Below are 16300 nucleotides of genomic sequence, written 5' to 3' on the forward strand. Positions count from 1 at the left end.
GAGAAGAGTGGAGGGGAGGGGAGGGGAGGGGGGATAGTAGAGGATAGGAAAGGTAGCAGAACACGACAGTCACTAGTATGGCAATATGTAAATCAATGGATGTGTAATTGATGTGATTCTGCAATCTGTATATGGGCTAAAAATGGGAGTTCATAACCCACTTGAAGCAAAGTGTGAAAGATGATATATCAAGAACTATGTAATGTTTTGAACAACCAAGAATAAAAAAAAGAACATGTAGACCAAAAAAAAAAAAAAAAAGTAGAAGTATGCTGCCGGCGTGGTACACACACCACCCTAATTGGAGTAGGGGCAGAGCAGAGTCACCGCCCATGCCAGGAACAGGCCCAGCGTCCTGCAGGCGGGGTAGCCACGACACCCCAATTGGAGTAGGGGCAGAGCAGAGCCTCCACCCGTGCCCAAAAGGTGGGCAGATCTGCGACCGACCAGCGGGACAGGCCCAGTGGCCTGCCGGTACGACAGACACGTCACCCCATTTGGAGTAGGGGCAGAGTAGAGCCGCCGCCCGTGCCTGCAGAGTAGGCAAACCTGCAACCGACCAGCGGATCAGGCCCGGTGGCCTGCCGGCGAGGTACACTCGTCACCCCAATTGGAGTAGGGGCAGAACAGAGCCGCCGCCAGTGCCCAGAACAGGCCCAGTGACCTGCCGGCGTGGTAGCCACGACACCCCAATTGGAATAAGGAGAGAGCAGAGCCGCCGCCCGCGCCTGCAGGAAAGATACGCAAGCAGTATGAAAAGACAAGGAAAGAAAGGACCACAAGCAATGCAGGTCAACGCAACTTTAGAAGAGGTAACAGCTGCAGCAGATGGAATGTCAGATAAAGAATTCAGGATATACATGCTTCAGACGATCTGGAGTATCAAGGAAGACATTAAACAGCAAAATCAGACAATGAAAGATCACCTCGACAATGAATTACGCAAACAAATCCAGGAAGCAAAGGATCAACTATACAGGGAGATAGAGGTTATAAAAAACAAACAAACAGAAATCCTAGAAATGCAGGAAGCAATAAACCAACTTAAAAACTCAATGGAGAATACTACCAGCAGAGTAGAACACTTAGAAGATAGAACATCAGACAATGAAGACAAAGTATTTCAACTGGAAAAGAACATAGACAGCTCAGCAAGACTGTTAAGAAACCATGAGCAGAACATCCAAGAAATATGGGATAACATTAAGAGACCAAACTTAAGAGTCATTGGGATACAGGAAGGTACAGAGCTCCAAACCAAAGGAATGAACAGTCTATTCAATGAAATAATATGAGAAAACTTCCCAGACTTGAAGAATGAGACAGAATCCCAAATCCTAGAAGCCTACAGGACGCCGAATGTGCAAAATTATAAGAGATCCACACCTAGACACATTATAATGAAGATGCCCAACATACAGAATAAGGAGAGAATTTTAAAAGCTACAAGAGAAAGGAAGCAGATTACATTTAGGGGTAAGCCAATCAGGATAACAGCTGATCTTTCAACACAGACTCTGAAAGCTAGAAGATCCTGGAATAACATATTTCAAACACTGAAAGAAAATGGGTTCCAACCAAGAATTGTGTATCCAGCGAAATTAAGCTTCAGGATGGAAGATGAAATTAAAACATTCCACGATAAACAAAAGTTTAAAGAATTCGCAGCTAGAAAACCATCTCTTCAAAACATCCTCGCCAAAACATTACAGGAAGAGGAAATGGAAAATAACAATGAATATCAACAGTGGGAGGTAGGACAGTAAAGGGGGGGGAAATAATCAAAGAGGAAAACAAACCATGTTTAGTAACAGAAATAAACAAATATGGCTGGAAGAACAACCCATATCTCAATAATAACCCTAAATGTTAATGGCTTAAACTCACCAATTAAGAGACACAGGCTAGTAGAATGGATCACAAAACAAGACCCGACAATATGCTGCTTACAGAAGACGCATTTGATAGGAAAAGACATACATAGGATGAAGGTGAAAGGTTGGGAAAAATCATATCACTCACATGGACTTCGGAAACAAGCAGGAGTGTCCATACTCATATCAAATAAAATAGATTTCAAGCCAAAGTTAGTCAAAAGGGATAAAGAGGGACACTACATACTGCTTAAGGGAACCATACACCAACAAGACATAACAATCATAAATATTTATGCCCCAAACAATGGTGCAGCTATGTTCGTCAAACAAACTCTTCTCAAGTTCAAGAGTCTAATAGACCACCATACCATAATCATGGGAGACTTCAACACACCTCTCTCGCCACTGGACAGATCTTCCAAACAAAAGTTGAATAAGGAAACTATAGAACTCAATAACACAATTAATAACCTAGACCTAATTGACATATATAGAGTATACCACCCAACATCAAGCAGTTACACTTTTTTCTCAGCAGCACATGGATCCTTCTCAAAAATAGATCATATATTATGTTACAGGGCAACTCTTAGACAATATAAAGGAGTAGAGATAATACCATGCATCTTATCTGATCATAATGGAATGAAACTGAAAATCAACGATAAAAGAAGGAAGGAAAAAGAATACATCACTTGGAGAATGAACAATAGGTTACTGAATGATCAATGGGTTATAGAAGACATCAAGGAGGAAATTAAAAAATTCTTAGAGATAAATGAAAACACAGACACAACATATCGGAATCTATGGGACACATTGAAAGCAGTTCTAAGAGGAAAATTCATTGCTTGGAGTTCATTCCTTAAAAAAAGAAAAAAACAACAAATAAATGATCTCATACTTCATCTCAAAATCCTTGAAAAAGAAGAGCAAAACAACAGCAAAAGAAGTAGAAGGCAAGAAATAATTAAAATCAGAGCTGAAATTAATGAAATCGAAACAAAAGAAACAATTGAAAAAATTGACAAAACTAAAAGTTGGTTCTTTGAAAAAATAAACAAAATCGACAGACCCTTAGCGATGCTAGCGAAGAGAAGAAGAGAGAGAACTCAAATTACTAGCATACGGGATGAAAAAGGCAATATCACAACAGACACTTCAGAAATACAGAAGATAATCAAAAACGATTTTGAATCCTTATACTCCAATAAATTAGAAGATAGTGAAGGCATCGATAAATTTCTTAAGTCATATGATCTGCCCAGATTGAGTCAGGAGGATATAGACAACGTAAACAGACCAATATCAATTGAGGAAATAGAAGAAACCATAAAAAGACTACCAACTAAGAAAAGCCCAGGACCGGATGGGTATACAGCAGAATTTTACAAAACCTTTAAAGAAGAACTAATACCAATACTTTTCAAGCTACTTCAGGAAATAGAAAAAGAGGGAGAACTTCCAAATTCATTCTACGAGGCCAACATCACCCTGATACCTAAACCAGACAAAGACACTTCAAAGAAAGAAAACTACAGACCAATATCTCTAATGAACCTAGATGCAAAAATCCTCAACAAATTTCTGGCGAATCGGATACAAAAACATATCAAAAAAATTGTACACCATGATCAAGTAGGATTCATCCCTGGGATGCAAGGCTGGTTCAATATACGGAAATCAATAAATGTTATTCACCACATCAATAGACTTAAAAATTAGAACCATATGATCATCTCGATAGATGCGGAAAAAGCATTCGACAAAGTACAGCATCCCTTTATGTTCAAAACTCTAGAAAAACTAGGGATAACAGGAACATACCTCAATATTGTAAAAGCAATCTATGCTAAGCCTCAGGCTAGCATCATTCTGAATGGAGAAAAACTGAAGGCATTCCCTCTAAAATCTGGAACAAGACAGGGATGCCCTCTCTCTCCACTTCTCTTCAACATAGTTCTCAAAACACTGGCCAGAGCAATTAGACAGACGAAAGAAATTAAAGGCATAAAAATAGGAAAAGAAGAACTTAAATTATCACTATTTGCAGATGATATGATTCTATACCTAGCAGACCCAAAAGGCTCTACAAAGAAACTATTAGAGCTAATAAATGAATTCAGCAAAGTGGCAGGATATAAAATCAACACGCATAAATCAAAGGCATTCCTGTATATCAGCAACAAATCCTCTGAAATGGAAATGAGGACAACCACTCCATTCAAAATATCTTCAAAAAAAAAAAAATAAAATACTTGGGAATCAACCTAACAAAAGAGGTGAAAGACTTATACAATGAAAACTACAGAACCCTAAAGAGAGAAATAGAAGAAGATCTTAGAAGATGGAAAAATATACCCTGTTCATGGATAGGCAGAACTAACATCATCAAAATGGCGATATTACCAAAAGTTCTCTATAGGTTTAATGCAATGCCAATCAAAATCCCAATGGCATTTCTTGTAGAAATAGAGAAAGCAATCATGAAATTCATATGGAAAAATAAAAGACCCAGAATAGCAAAAACAATGCTAAGCAGGAAGTGTGAATCAGGCGGTATAGCGATACCAGACTTCAAACTATACTACAGAGCAATAGTAACAAAAACAGCATGGTACTGGTACCAAAACAGGCGGGTGGACCAATGGTACAGAATAGAGGACACAGAAACCAATCCACAAAACTACAACTATCTTATATTTGATAAAGGGGCTAAAAGCATGCAATGGAAGAAGGATAGCGTCTTCAACAAATGGTGCTTTGAAAACTGGAAATCCATATGCAACAAAATGAAACTGAATCCCTTTCTCTCGCCATGCACAAAAGTTAATTCAAAATGGATCAAGGAGCTTGATATCAAATCAGAGACACGCCGTCTGATAGAAGAAAAAGTTGGCTACGATCTACAGTCGGTGGGGTCGGGCTCCAAATTCCTCAATAGGACACCCATAGCACAAAAGTTAATAACTAGAATCAACAAATGGGACTTACTCAAACTAAAAAGTTTTTTCTCAGCAAAAGAAACAATAAGAGAGGTAAATAGGGAGCCTACACCCTGGGAACAAATCTTTACTCCTCACTCTTCAGATAGAGCCCTAATATCCAGAGTATACAAAGAACTCAAAAAATTAGACAATAAGAGAACAAACAACCCAATCAACAAATGGGCCAAGGACCTGAACAGACACTTCTCAGAGGAGGACATACAGTCAATCAACAAGTACATGAAAAAATGCTCACCATCTCTAGCAGTCAGAGAAATGCAAATCAAAACCACCCTAAGATACCATCTCACTCCAGTAAGATTGGCAGCCATTATGAAGTCAAACAACAACAAGTGCTGGCGAGGATGTGGGGAAAAGGGTACACTTGTACATTGCTGGTGGGACTGCAAATTGGTGCAGCCAATTTGGAAAGCAGTATGGAGATTTCTTGGAAAGCTGGGAATGGAGCCACCATTTGACCCAGCTATTCCCCTTCTTGGTCTATTCCCTAAAGACCTAAAAAGAGCATGCTACAGGGACACTGCTACATCGATGTTCATAGCAGCACAATTCACAATAGCAAGACTGTGGAACCAACCTAGATGCCCTTCAATAGACGAATGGATAAAAAAAATGTGGCATTTATACACAATGGAGTATTACTCTGCATTAAAAAATGACAAAATCATAGAATTTGTAGGGAAATGGATGGCATTAGAGCAAATTATGCTAAGTGAAGCTAGCCAATCCCTAAAAAACAAATGCCAAATGTCTTCTTTGATATAAGGAGAGTAACTAAGATCAGAGTAGGGACGAAGAGCAGGAGAAGAAGATTAACATTTAACAGGGATGAGAGGTGGGAGGGAAAGGGAGAGAGAAGGGAAATTGCATGGTAATGGAAGGAGACCCTCAGGGTTATACAGTGGAGGGGGTAGAGAGAGAGGAGGGGAGGGGAGGGGAGAGGTGGGGAGGGGGGAGGGTGGAGCATGGGAAAGGCATCGGAGCACAACAGACACTAGTATGGCAATATGTAAATCAATGGATGTGTAACTGATGTGATTCTGCAATCTGTGTATGGGGTGAAGGTGGGAGTTCATAACCCACTTGAATCAAAGTGTGGAATATGATATGTCAATAAATTTGTAATGAAAAATGTGAGATTGCATGCAAATAATATTTTCTGATTTAAGAAAAGTTGTATTTGTCAATGTGCTGCTTATAAAACAACTGAAAACCTCACAAATGCAGAATAATATTTAAGCTCAGCTGGAGGGTTGTGAATATCAGAGTTCCATGCTGATTCAAGGATTCTTAACAGATCTTTACTTATTTTTAATAGGTTCACAAAAACATTTAATAGAACTCAGGGTGATTTTCAGTATGTCTCTCACAAAATCTCAGCCCTTCATGTGAACGGCAGGCATCTGGGAAGCAATCATTTTGTCCTCACGGTTTTTCCAATTCACATTCTCCAAAAAGATCTGACACAACATAAGTTTAGTTTGTTTCATTTACATGTATAAAAATAAAATTCTTTTCTGTTTTTAAAAAAAAAAGAAATTTGTAATGTTTTGAACAACCCACAATAAAAAATTAAAAAAAAAAGTAGAAGTATGTCATATTCTTATGTTGATTAAAAGTGAGTAGATTTTTAAAAGTAAAGAAACATAGCTATAGAAAAGATATACCTTTGGATAGGAAAGATTGCCATGAGATTTGCAAGATACAAAGATTCCTTTATTCATTTATTCATATATATGCCTAATATACTGTCAAATGCCAACCTTTATAGAAACCAGGTAGACTTTCTCTTATATAGTGAGAATTTCTTGTGGTTGCTTTACTTTTGGGTTTGGGCATAACATGCTTATCAATGCCTTGAAAGGGAGTGAGGTAGGAAGCAACACTGGGAAGAGGGAGAACTTGAACTGAGAGGCAGGTCCAGCAAAGCACAAGAATCTGCATTTACAAACCAGCTCCCAGTTGATGCTCATACTGTGGCCCAATGAAAGAAGACATGTACAGCTGCCCTCTGTGTCCATTGTTCCTCCATGTTTTCTTTTTAGTTGCAATACTATGGAAAAACCATTTGGTATTTTTGCGCTTGCTTAATTATGTAAAAATACAAATATTGTTTTCCATTCACTGGTCTTTTTTTTTTTTAAACTGGTGGTACTTAACTACTGAGCCACATCCTAGCCCTTTTTATTTTTTCTTTATTTAGAGACAGGGTCTTACTAAGTTGCTTAGGGCCTTGCCAACTTGCTAAGGCTAGCTTTAAAATTGCAATCCTCCTTCCTCAGCCTCCCAAGCCTCTGGGATTATAGGTGTATACCACCATGCCCAGCTACATTCACTGGTCTTAATTAATGGTTTTTGAAGAGTATTTAATGAGGCAAATGCTTGGAAGACTTGTAGAGTTTCCAGAAAGTGTGATACTGCATTAGTTCTTGGCAGGCTAATGTAATGAAGTCCATTTATATTTCCTCAGAAAGGTATTATGTGATTCTATTATATTTCAGGAAAGGAGATTTCAGAAACTCTACTTGAAAGTGCCCTATTTGATTCCCATCAATGTTTTACTGAAGTGGAATTGTGTGCACAGAGGTTTTGGCGTTTTGTTGTGGTTTTCCTTTTCTGAGTTAGTGGAATCTCCCCGCATTCTGTGATTTGTTGATTATACTCCCAAACCTGAAAGTGGAATTTTTGCTTATACAGTTTAAAGATTTAATTATAAAAAGTAAACCAGAACTTACTAATTAAAGAAGGGTTATCATCAGGGTATGTTTTTAAAATCACAAACGTACTTCAAAGATGTCATAATGGTTCAATATCCAGTAATTCCAAATATGTTTTTGGATGTCCACTTCAGCTGGCCTTTCTGTGGTGTCTGTGTAAGAATTAAGTTTGATGCCCTAAAAGCATCCATTATATATAATGTTTATTGCATATGATATGAATAAATTCTGGGCATCTTGACTGATACTAATTATGTCCTGTTCTTGGTAAAATTGTCACTTACTTTCTGTGTTTTGTGGTTCAGAGGAGGAATCTGGATGAGAAAAGCTGCTAGTGATTCTTTTAGTTTTAAGAGTTGTAATTGTTCATTTACAGATTTCTGTGTAACTAGCTATTGTTATTATAATGGAATAGAGAGGGCATCAGGAGTTTATTTATGTATTTATTTATTTTTTGGTACCAGGGATTGAACCCAAGGTGCTTAACTCCAGCCCTTTTTTAAAATAATTGTTTTAGTTGTTGATGGACTTATTTATATGCAGTTCTGAGAATTGAACCCAGTGCCTCACACATGCTAGACAAGTGCTCTATCACTGAGCTACAGCACCAGCCCCCAGCCCCAGTCCTTTTTATTTATCTATCTATCTATTTATTTATTTATTTATTTTGAGACAGGATCTTGCTAAATTGCTTAGAACCTCTCTAAGTTGCTGAGGCTGGCTTTGAATTTGTGATCTTCCTGCTTCATCCTTCCAGGCTTCTGAGATTACAGGCATGTACCACCATGCTCAGCCAGAATTGGGAGTTGATATAACAGTAACACATTTGCAACCTCCAATTAAGGCAGTGTCAGGAAAGTAGTCTTTGATTTAGCACCATAATTCTGTTCTGTTGAAATATCACAGAGCTGAAGTTTTCAGTTGAGTGCTGCAGCAATATGAGAATTTTTTCAGTAATAAACATCTGAAACTAAGAATATTTCATTTGTAGGTGATGTAGAATCCTGAATGCTGCTCCTCTATCCCTGTCTTCACCAGGGTAGCTAGTTCCTTTCCTCAGCTATTTCAAAATGTACTAATGTCCTTAGGTACTTTCTAGTAGAAGATGGGCATTTCTTGTATTTTAGTGCAGAGATGGAAGCTGTCAGGTAGAAAGATCTCCCATCTACAAATATATCTATATTCAAGCCTACTCTTAGTTCTGAGAGGATAAACAGTCACAATTCCTTCTGTAATGCATCCCACCCAGGTATCCTTTCTTTACAGGCTTCATTTCAAAGTCAAGCTTCTTTCACGCTTGCTGCTACCCTTCTCTCACTTGCACATACTCTTTCTGCTGTACCCACGGCCTGCCTGCTGCTAAAATGTCATTGTCGCTGGTTCTAGGAAGATTTGTCAAATAAAAAATGGATTCACTTTTCCAAGATGTACGGTGAAGAAGGTGGATGATTTCAGTATTAGACAAGGGCAGAAACTCTTTCTATTTTCAACAAGAAAACAGAAATAAAAATTTTAGGAATCATAAAAAGCTCTACTAGGAAGTCATTGTCCAAACAGGTGGACTACAGGGTGGCATAAATTTGAGGAATCATTATAGTTTTGGAAAAGATAATTCAATTGACTTTGAGTCTTGAAATGCAATGTAGCATTACAGTTTGAGGGGCATGGGATTACACTTATTTTTCTACAGGTATAAAATACTAGTTGGTTCTGCTGCAGTTACAATATTATTATTGTAAGTTCTATCTATTGATGGTTAAATTTTTGAATCAAGGTATAGATAAAACATGGAAGACCTAAGAAAAGGAATGTAAACCTTACAAGCGTTGAGAATGTAAAATTAGTAGTATAGTTGAAGATTTTTGAAGGTGGAATAGGGGAGAAGAGATTTGGTAGGAAGGTTAAAGTAAAACTCTAGAGCAGCATAGTTCAATGGAAATATAATGAGAGCTTCATTGTATCAGGTATTTGGTGTCCTGGAGGCAGTGGTGTCTTGGAGCCAGTTTGTATTAGCTCAAGAAAGGTGATCATTAAATTTTCAGGAATTTAGTTGCCAGGCCTAGCCATTATTAAAAATTAAATCACATCCCACAATACAAAATTAAAAAAAAATTAAATCATATAAATTTAATTAAATAAACTAAACTAAAACCAAAATCAATAAATAGCCAAAACAATGGTATATGCTACTGCACATCTCTTTCCAGCTTAGTATATCACATTGGTAGCTTGAAATTGCATATCCTAGGAGTATTTGTACCACAGCAATCAGCAAATGCAATGAATGAGAGCTTTTAAAATTTTTCTTTGAGAAACTATTGTTAAACATTTACCTGCATACCACTACCTGGAAGCCAAGAGAAGGTAGATTATCAAGGAGAGTGACTGTGTCAAGTGCTGCTACTGTGAGGTCAGTAAAATGAGATCTTGGAATTGACCATAAGATTAAGCTACCTGGATTTTACAGTGACCAAAAAAGACAATCACTGCCTTCATGGCCCTTGCATTTTGATGATTTACCATTGTATTTAACAACTGGTATTTGGCAGTAAATAGAATAGAAAATGAAAAATTTCTGTCTTCTGATCCCTGGTTTAATGTTACCTAACACATGGACACGTTGAAGGACCTGCTGCTTTCAGAGTGAACTTCATACTATCTTCCAGGCTTTCCATATTGTTCATATTTAAACTGCTAATTTGCTACTTTATTCTGCTGGTGTACATCTGTCTATTCATTCTTTGAGATTTGGCACAAATGTTTATTCTTTTTTTTTGATACCAGAGATTTAATGCAGGGGTGCTTGACAACTGAGTCACATCCCCACCCTTTATATATATATATATATATATATATATATATATATATATATATATTTTTTTTTTTTTTTTGGTGGTGGTGCTGGGAATTGAATCCAGGGCCTTATGCTAGGCAGGCACTCTACCAACTGAGCTATACCCTCAGCCCCCTGCCCTTTATATATATATATTTTTAATATTTTTTAGTTGTTGATGGATCTTTATTTTATTTATTTGTGTGTGGTGCTGAGAATCGAACCTAGCTCATCATGCATGCTAGGCAAGCATGCTACCACTCAGCTACAACACCAGCCCCTGCCCTTTATATTTTGAGACAGTCTCACTAAATTGCTTCAGGCCCCACTAAATTGTTGAGGTTGGCTTTGAACTTTCAATCCTCCTGCCTCAGCCTCCTGAGCTGCTGGGATTACAGGTGTGTGTCACAGTGCCCAGCATATTTGCTCATTTTGACAGCCTTTTCCAAACTTTCCAGACAACTTCCCTGAACATGCCCATGTTTGTCTCACTCCTATATTTTTCTCACTTCTCTTAACAGTGGCCTGTTTCTTTATCCACCCTACAATGAGCCTACTGATGGTTAACAATTGGGAAATTTGTTGAGAGCCACAGCCGAAGGGGCCCCAGCAAACTTCCAGCTGCCAGCAAACTTCCAGCTGCCGGCTGATGATTGGCTCACAGCGGCCCCAGCAACATCTAGCTGATTGGCTCCTCGGCCCCAGCAACATCTAGCTGATTGGCTCCTCTGCGGTGATGCTCATTGGGCTGTTTCCCTGCCCTTTCAGACCACGGAGCTGCTCATTGGGGGACTTTTTTGGCTCCGCCCACGTGACCCAGCCAATCGGCCTCAAGAGCAGGAGGATTGTGGGAGGTGGAGAGAAGCTTGTGTGGGAGAGAGAGGCTTGTGGAAAGCCGGTGGTGGCAGTTGAGGCTCTGAGGGTTTTTCCTGAGAGGCTGTTTTGTTTGGCATGTGTGGTTCTAAAAATAAAGTTAGTTTCTTTTGACAAGTGGCTCCTGATTGTGCCCAGCCAGACTGTGGCATTTGGTGGCCCGTACGGGGAGCGACTGAGGGTAAGTGAACTGCTCGCCCCTGAGGGCAGGGCGAGAGGATGGGTAGCCATTTTAAGATTCTTCTTTTGTTATTTTGTTTCACTTTTGTTTTAAGTTGCCTGTCCCTGGAGATGTGTAAGATGGAAGAAAAACCGCTCACATCTGAGGAACAGATAGGGAGAAAGGACGGATGGACATTTCAGGAGGCTATTATAATGATTTTGTGTTGTTCCAATTTTGTTTCACTCAGTTTCAGTTTTGTTAGGCGTTATCTTGTTGGATTGTATTATAGTAGAAATACGGGATCAGAAATTAGTAAAAAACAAATTGAAAGAGTGTTAAGTAAATTGTTAGAGGAAGGAGGCATCTCAGTAAAATCAAGAACAATCAGGGCATACGTTGATACAATACAAAAATGTAGCCCATGGCTTTTTAAGGAGGAGTTGTTAAATATATCACAATGGAACCATCATGGTGAAGATTTAAAAAGAATAGAAAAGAAAAGCCCAGGGACTCTGCCAGTTGGCACATTGCCATTGTGGACGTTCATATCTTGTTTGCTTAGTCCAAAGCCTTCAGTTCAGACAATGGTAGAGGAAGAAGAAGACACAATGATTCAAGTAAAAGAGAAGGTCTCTCAAGTTAGTCAGACAGAGGAAAAGATTCAAGTAAAAGAGAAGGCCTCTCAAGCTAGTCAGACAGAGAAAGAAAGTGTAAAACAGAAAAAGCCATCAGGGGGAAAGTTACAACAAGAGACTGCGGCATTTGGTGGCCCGTATGGGGAGGGAGCGCAGGGTTGGACATCTGCGCCTCCGCCAGAGCAGTACTAACTCCAGAGATGGGAGTTCAAATCATTCCCACAGGGGTGAAAGGACCTCTTCCCAAAGGAACAGTAGGCTTATTATTGGGACGCAGCTCTTCTACTCTAAAAGGACTTATGATAAGTCCTGGGGTAATTGATCCCGATTATGAAGGTGAAATAAAAATTATAGCCAGTTCTCCAAAGGGTATATCAGTAATTTCACCAGGAGATAGAATAGCACAGTTACTAATAATACCCAGCCTACATGATAAATTTTCCAGTCGTACTGTAGAAAGAGGTTCCAAGGGATTAGGCTCCACAGGTGTAGATTGGGCTATGCTTTCTTTAAATTTAGATTCTCGCCCCATGCTAAAACTAAATGTTCAAGGACATGAATTTAATGGGCTACTGGATACAGGTGCAGACCTTAGCATCATCTCTCGTCAAGAATGGCCAAAACATTGGCCATTACAACAAGCCACTCAAACGCTTCGAGGCCTAGGAGTGGCGACTAATCCCCATAGAAGTGCAATGGTATTAGATTGGAAGGATCCTGAAGGATGTGAAGGAACTATACAGCCATATGTATTGGATCATCTTCCCGTAAATTTATGGGGACGAGATGTCCTAGATCAATTAGGTTTGACATTAACAAATAACATCAACCAAAATGCACCCACTATTATGATTAGACAAGGTTTTAGGAAAGGAAAAAGATTAGAAAAACAAGAACAAGGTATAGCAGCACCAATACAAATAGATCAAGGAACAGACAGACATGGGTTGGATTTTCAGAAAGGGCCACTGAGACAATAAAAATTACTTGGAAATCAGAAAGACCAGTATGGGTTCCTCAGTGGCCCCTGACTAAAGAAAAGATACAAGCAGCCCATGACCTGGTCAAACAACAATTAGCAGAAGGACATATACAACCTTCTGTATCTCCCCATAATACTCCCATTTTTGTCATCAAAAAGAAATCTGGTAAATGGAGATTATTGCAAGATTTAAGAGCCATTAATAATGAGATGGTTATTATGGGACCTGCTCAATCAGGGATTCCTCAGTTGTCTGCTTTGCCAAAAACCTGGTATGTTTTAGTTATAGATATTAAAGATTGTTTTTTTTCAATTCCAATTCATCCTGAGGATAGTCCACGTTTTGCATTTACTATCCCTGCACTGAATCATGAAGGTCCTGATCAGAGATATGAATGGAAAGTACTCCCTCAAGGGATGGCTAACAGCCCAACTATGTGTCAAATTTATGTTAACAAAGTAATCCAGCCACTTAGAAATCAAAATCCTGAACTACAAATATTTCACTATATGGATGATGTATTATTAGCACACAAAGATAAAAACACATTGCTAGAATGTTATGCCACACTTACAAACTTATTAAAAAATTATAATCTAGAGATAGCAATAGATAAAGTACAATTAAATTTTCCAATTAATTATTTAGGAGTTCTATTATCCTCAACCATGGTCCGTCCACCAAAAATTCAAATATGAGTAGATCAACTCAAATCACTTAACGACTTTCAAAAGTTATTAGGAGACATAAATTGGATAAGGCCTTATTTAGGTATACCAACAGGAGAGTTGGGACCTTTATTTGATATCCTAAAAGGTCCATCAGATCCAAATTCACCCCGAATGTTAACGCCTGAAGCAAGAAAGGCATTAAAAATCATTGAAACATATATGGAAAATATGCATTTGGATAGAATTGATATAAGTTTGCCTTTATTATTTATTGTACTACCAACAAAAAATATTCCTACAGGAGTATTTTGGCAAGAAGGTCCATTATTATGGATACATTTATCTTATTCTCCTAACACTATTCTTACTAGGTATCCTGAGGCTGTAGGACAATTAATACTCAAAGGAATAAAAGCAGCAAAGGGAGTGTTTGGAATTTCTCCCAATAAAATTATTACTCCATATACTATGAATCAAATTGATGAGTTAGCTAATGAGTTAAATACTTGGGCAATAATCATGTGCAAATCTAATGTTTCATTTGATAACCACTTACCATCTAATCCTTTATTGTCTTTTTGGTCATTGCATCCTGTAATTTTTCCAAAAATGACAAGAAAAACACCTATCATGAATGCTCCAAATATATTCACTGATGGGTCAAATAATGGTACAGCAGCAGTAGTTACCCCTGATCAAACTTTTACATTTTTAGTACCCAAACAATCAGCTCAAAAGGTAGAGCTTAATGCAGTTTTACAAGCTTTTGTGATGTTTAAAGATTCTGTATTTAATTTATTTTCTGATAGTCAGTATGTAGTTAATGCTATAGTATCTCTTGAAGATGCTGGTAGGATTTCCCCTTCTTCTACTGTTTTCTCTTTGCTTTCCACTATACAAAGTCTAAACTGGGACAGAAAAGATCCATTCTTTATAGGACATATCAGGGCACATACAGGATTGCCTGGAGCCCTTAGTTTGGGCAATGATTTAGCAGATAAAACTACACATGACATACATATTTTCTCTACACTAGAAGAAGCTATAAATTTTCATAAAAAGTTCCATGTCAATGCTAATACTTTACAAAAGTGTTTTAAAATAACTAAGGAACAAGCTAGACAAATAATAAAACAATGTCAAAATTGTGTGACCTTTTTACCACAAGTTAATCTTGGAGTCAATCCTAGAGGATTGATACCTAACCATATTTGGCAGATGGACATCACACACTTGCCAGAATTTGGAAAATTAAAATATTTGCATGTTACAGTTGATACTTCTTCTGGATTTTTGATGGGCTCCCTTCATGCCGGAGAAAAAACTAAAGATGTTATAGCTCATTGCTTACAAAATTTTGCCACTGTGGGTGTTCCAAAACAGTTAAAAACAGATAATGCCCCTGGTTATACTTCTACCTCTTTTAAACAATTTTGCTCAACATTTGGCATTACTCATATAACAGGAATCCCATACAATCCACAGGGACAAGGCATAGTTGAAAGAGCTCATCAAACTATTAAAATGTACTTATTAAAGCAAAAAGAAGGAATTGGGAAGGGGTATATATTCCCCAAAGATAAACTTAAAATAACCCTTTTTACTCTAAACTTTTTAAATTTGGATTCATCAGGACTTAGTGCTGCAGAAAGGCATATGTGTCCAAAAAATGTGCATAAGCCCAAGGTACTTTGGAAGGATATTCTAACAGGACAATGGAAAGGTCCTGACCCAGTAATTGTCTGGAGTCGGGGGTCTGTTTGTGTGTTTCCACAGGGAGAACAGCAGCCAATTTGGATTCCAGAGAGATTAACCAAGGTCCTGACCCAGTGATTGTCTGGAGTCGGGGGTCTGTTTATGTGTTTCCACAGGGAGAACAGCAGCCGATTTGGATTCCAGAAAGATTAACTAAAGCGATTTCTACAGACCAAAAAGAAGATGATTTGGCTCAAATCCATAACAACTGATATCCAAAACTCCAGTTTGGCTATTCTTACATCTGCAACAGAACCAGGATGCTTTTTTCAATATCTATTTTATTATTGCCCTTTGCCATATCATGAAGTTCTATTTTGTTTTTTGAGCTCATACAGACCTAGGTTAATGTTTTGCTGATCAGTTCTATTTTTTGACTATAGAGTTTTTAAACATTGCAATGGAGATTTCACCTGTAAAAAGTTATAAGGCCTTTACTATAATGTTATGTGTTGTATGTATTATATTATGTGTGCACACTTGTGTTTTGTGTTATATGTTTGAATGTATGTATGTCCATATATCATATATGATGAGCGCTCATGATAAATTGGATCCAATTATTTTTTTTTCACGTGATTTATATGGTTTAATTTAAATTGGGTAAACAACTGTTGAGGATTGTTTTAATATGTAAACAAAAAAGAAGGTTAACAGATCTGTTTGTTTACTTTCACCTTTCCTTTTCATTATATTTAATAATTCTCTTAAAGATAATGTAAATTGTTAAGAAAATTGTTTTCTTTTAGTGCCTTCTGTAATGTTACATAATTTTTTCTTTAGCC

The 16300-nt window shown here is 37.8% G+C and overlaps 1 protein-coding gene across 2 annotated transcripts in view; it reads left to right on the top strand.

Annotated features, from left to right (window-relative positions):
* Positions 1–16300, top strand: part of Il31ra (interleukin 31 receptor A) — a 126273-nt gene that overhangs the window by 23249 nt on the left and 86724 nt on the right. The gene's annotated exons all lie outside the window — the stretch shown is intronic.

The sequence above is a fragment of the Marmota monax genome, unplaced genomic scaffold, assembly GCF_021218885.2.
Source record: "Marmota monax isolate L192 unplaced genomic scaffold, Marmota_monax_Labrador192_F-V1.1 WCK01_AAM20220418_F8-fsc00037, whole genome shotgun sequence".
NCBI classification, from domain to species: domain Eukaryota; kingdom Metazoa; phylum Chordata; class Mammalia; order Rodentia; family Sciuridae; genus Marmota; species Marmota monax.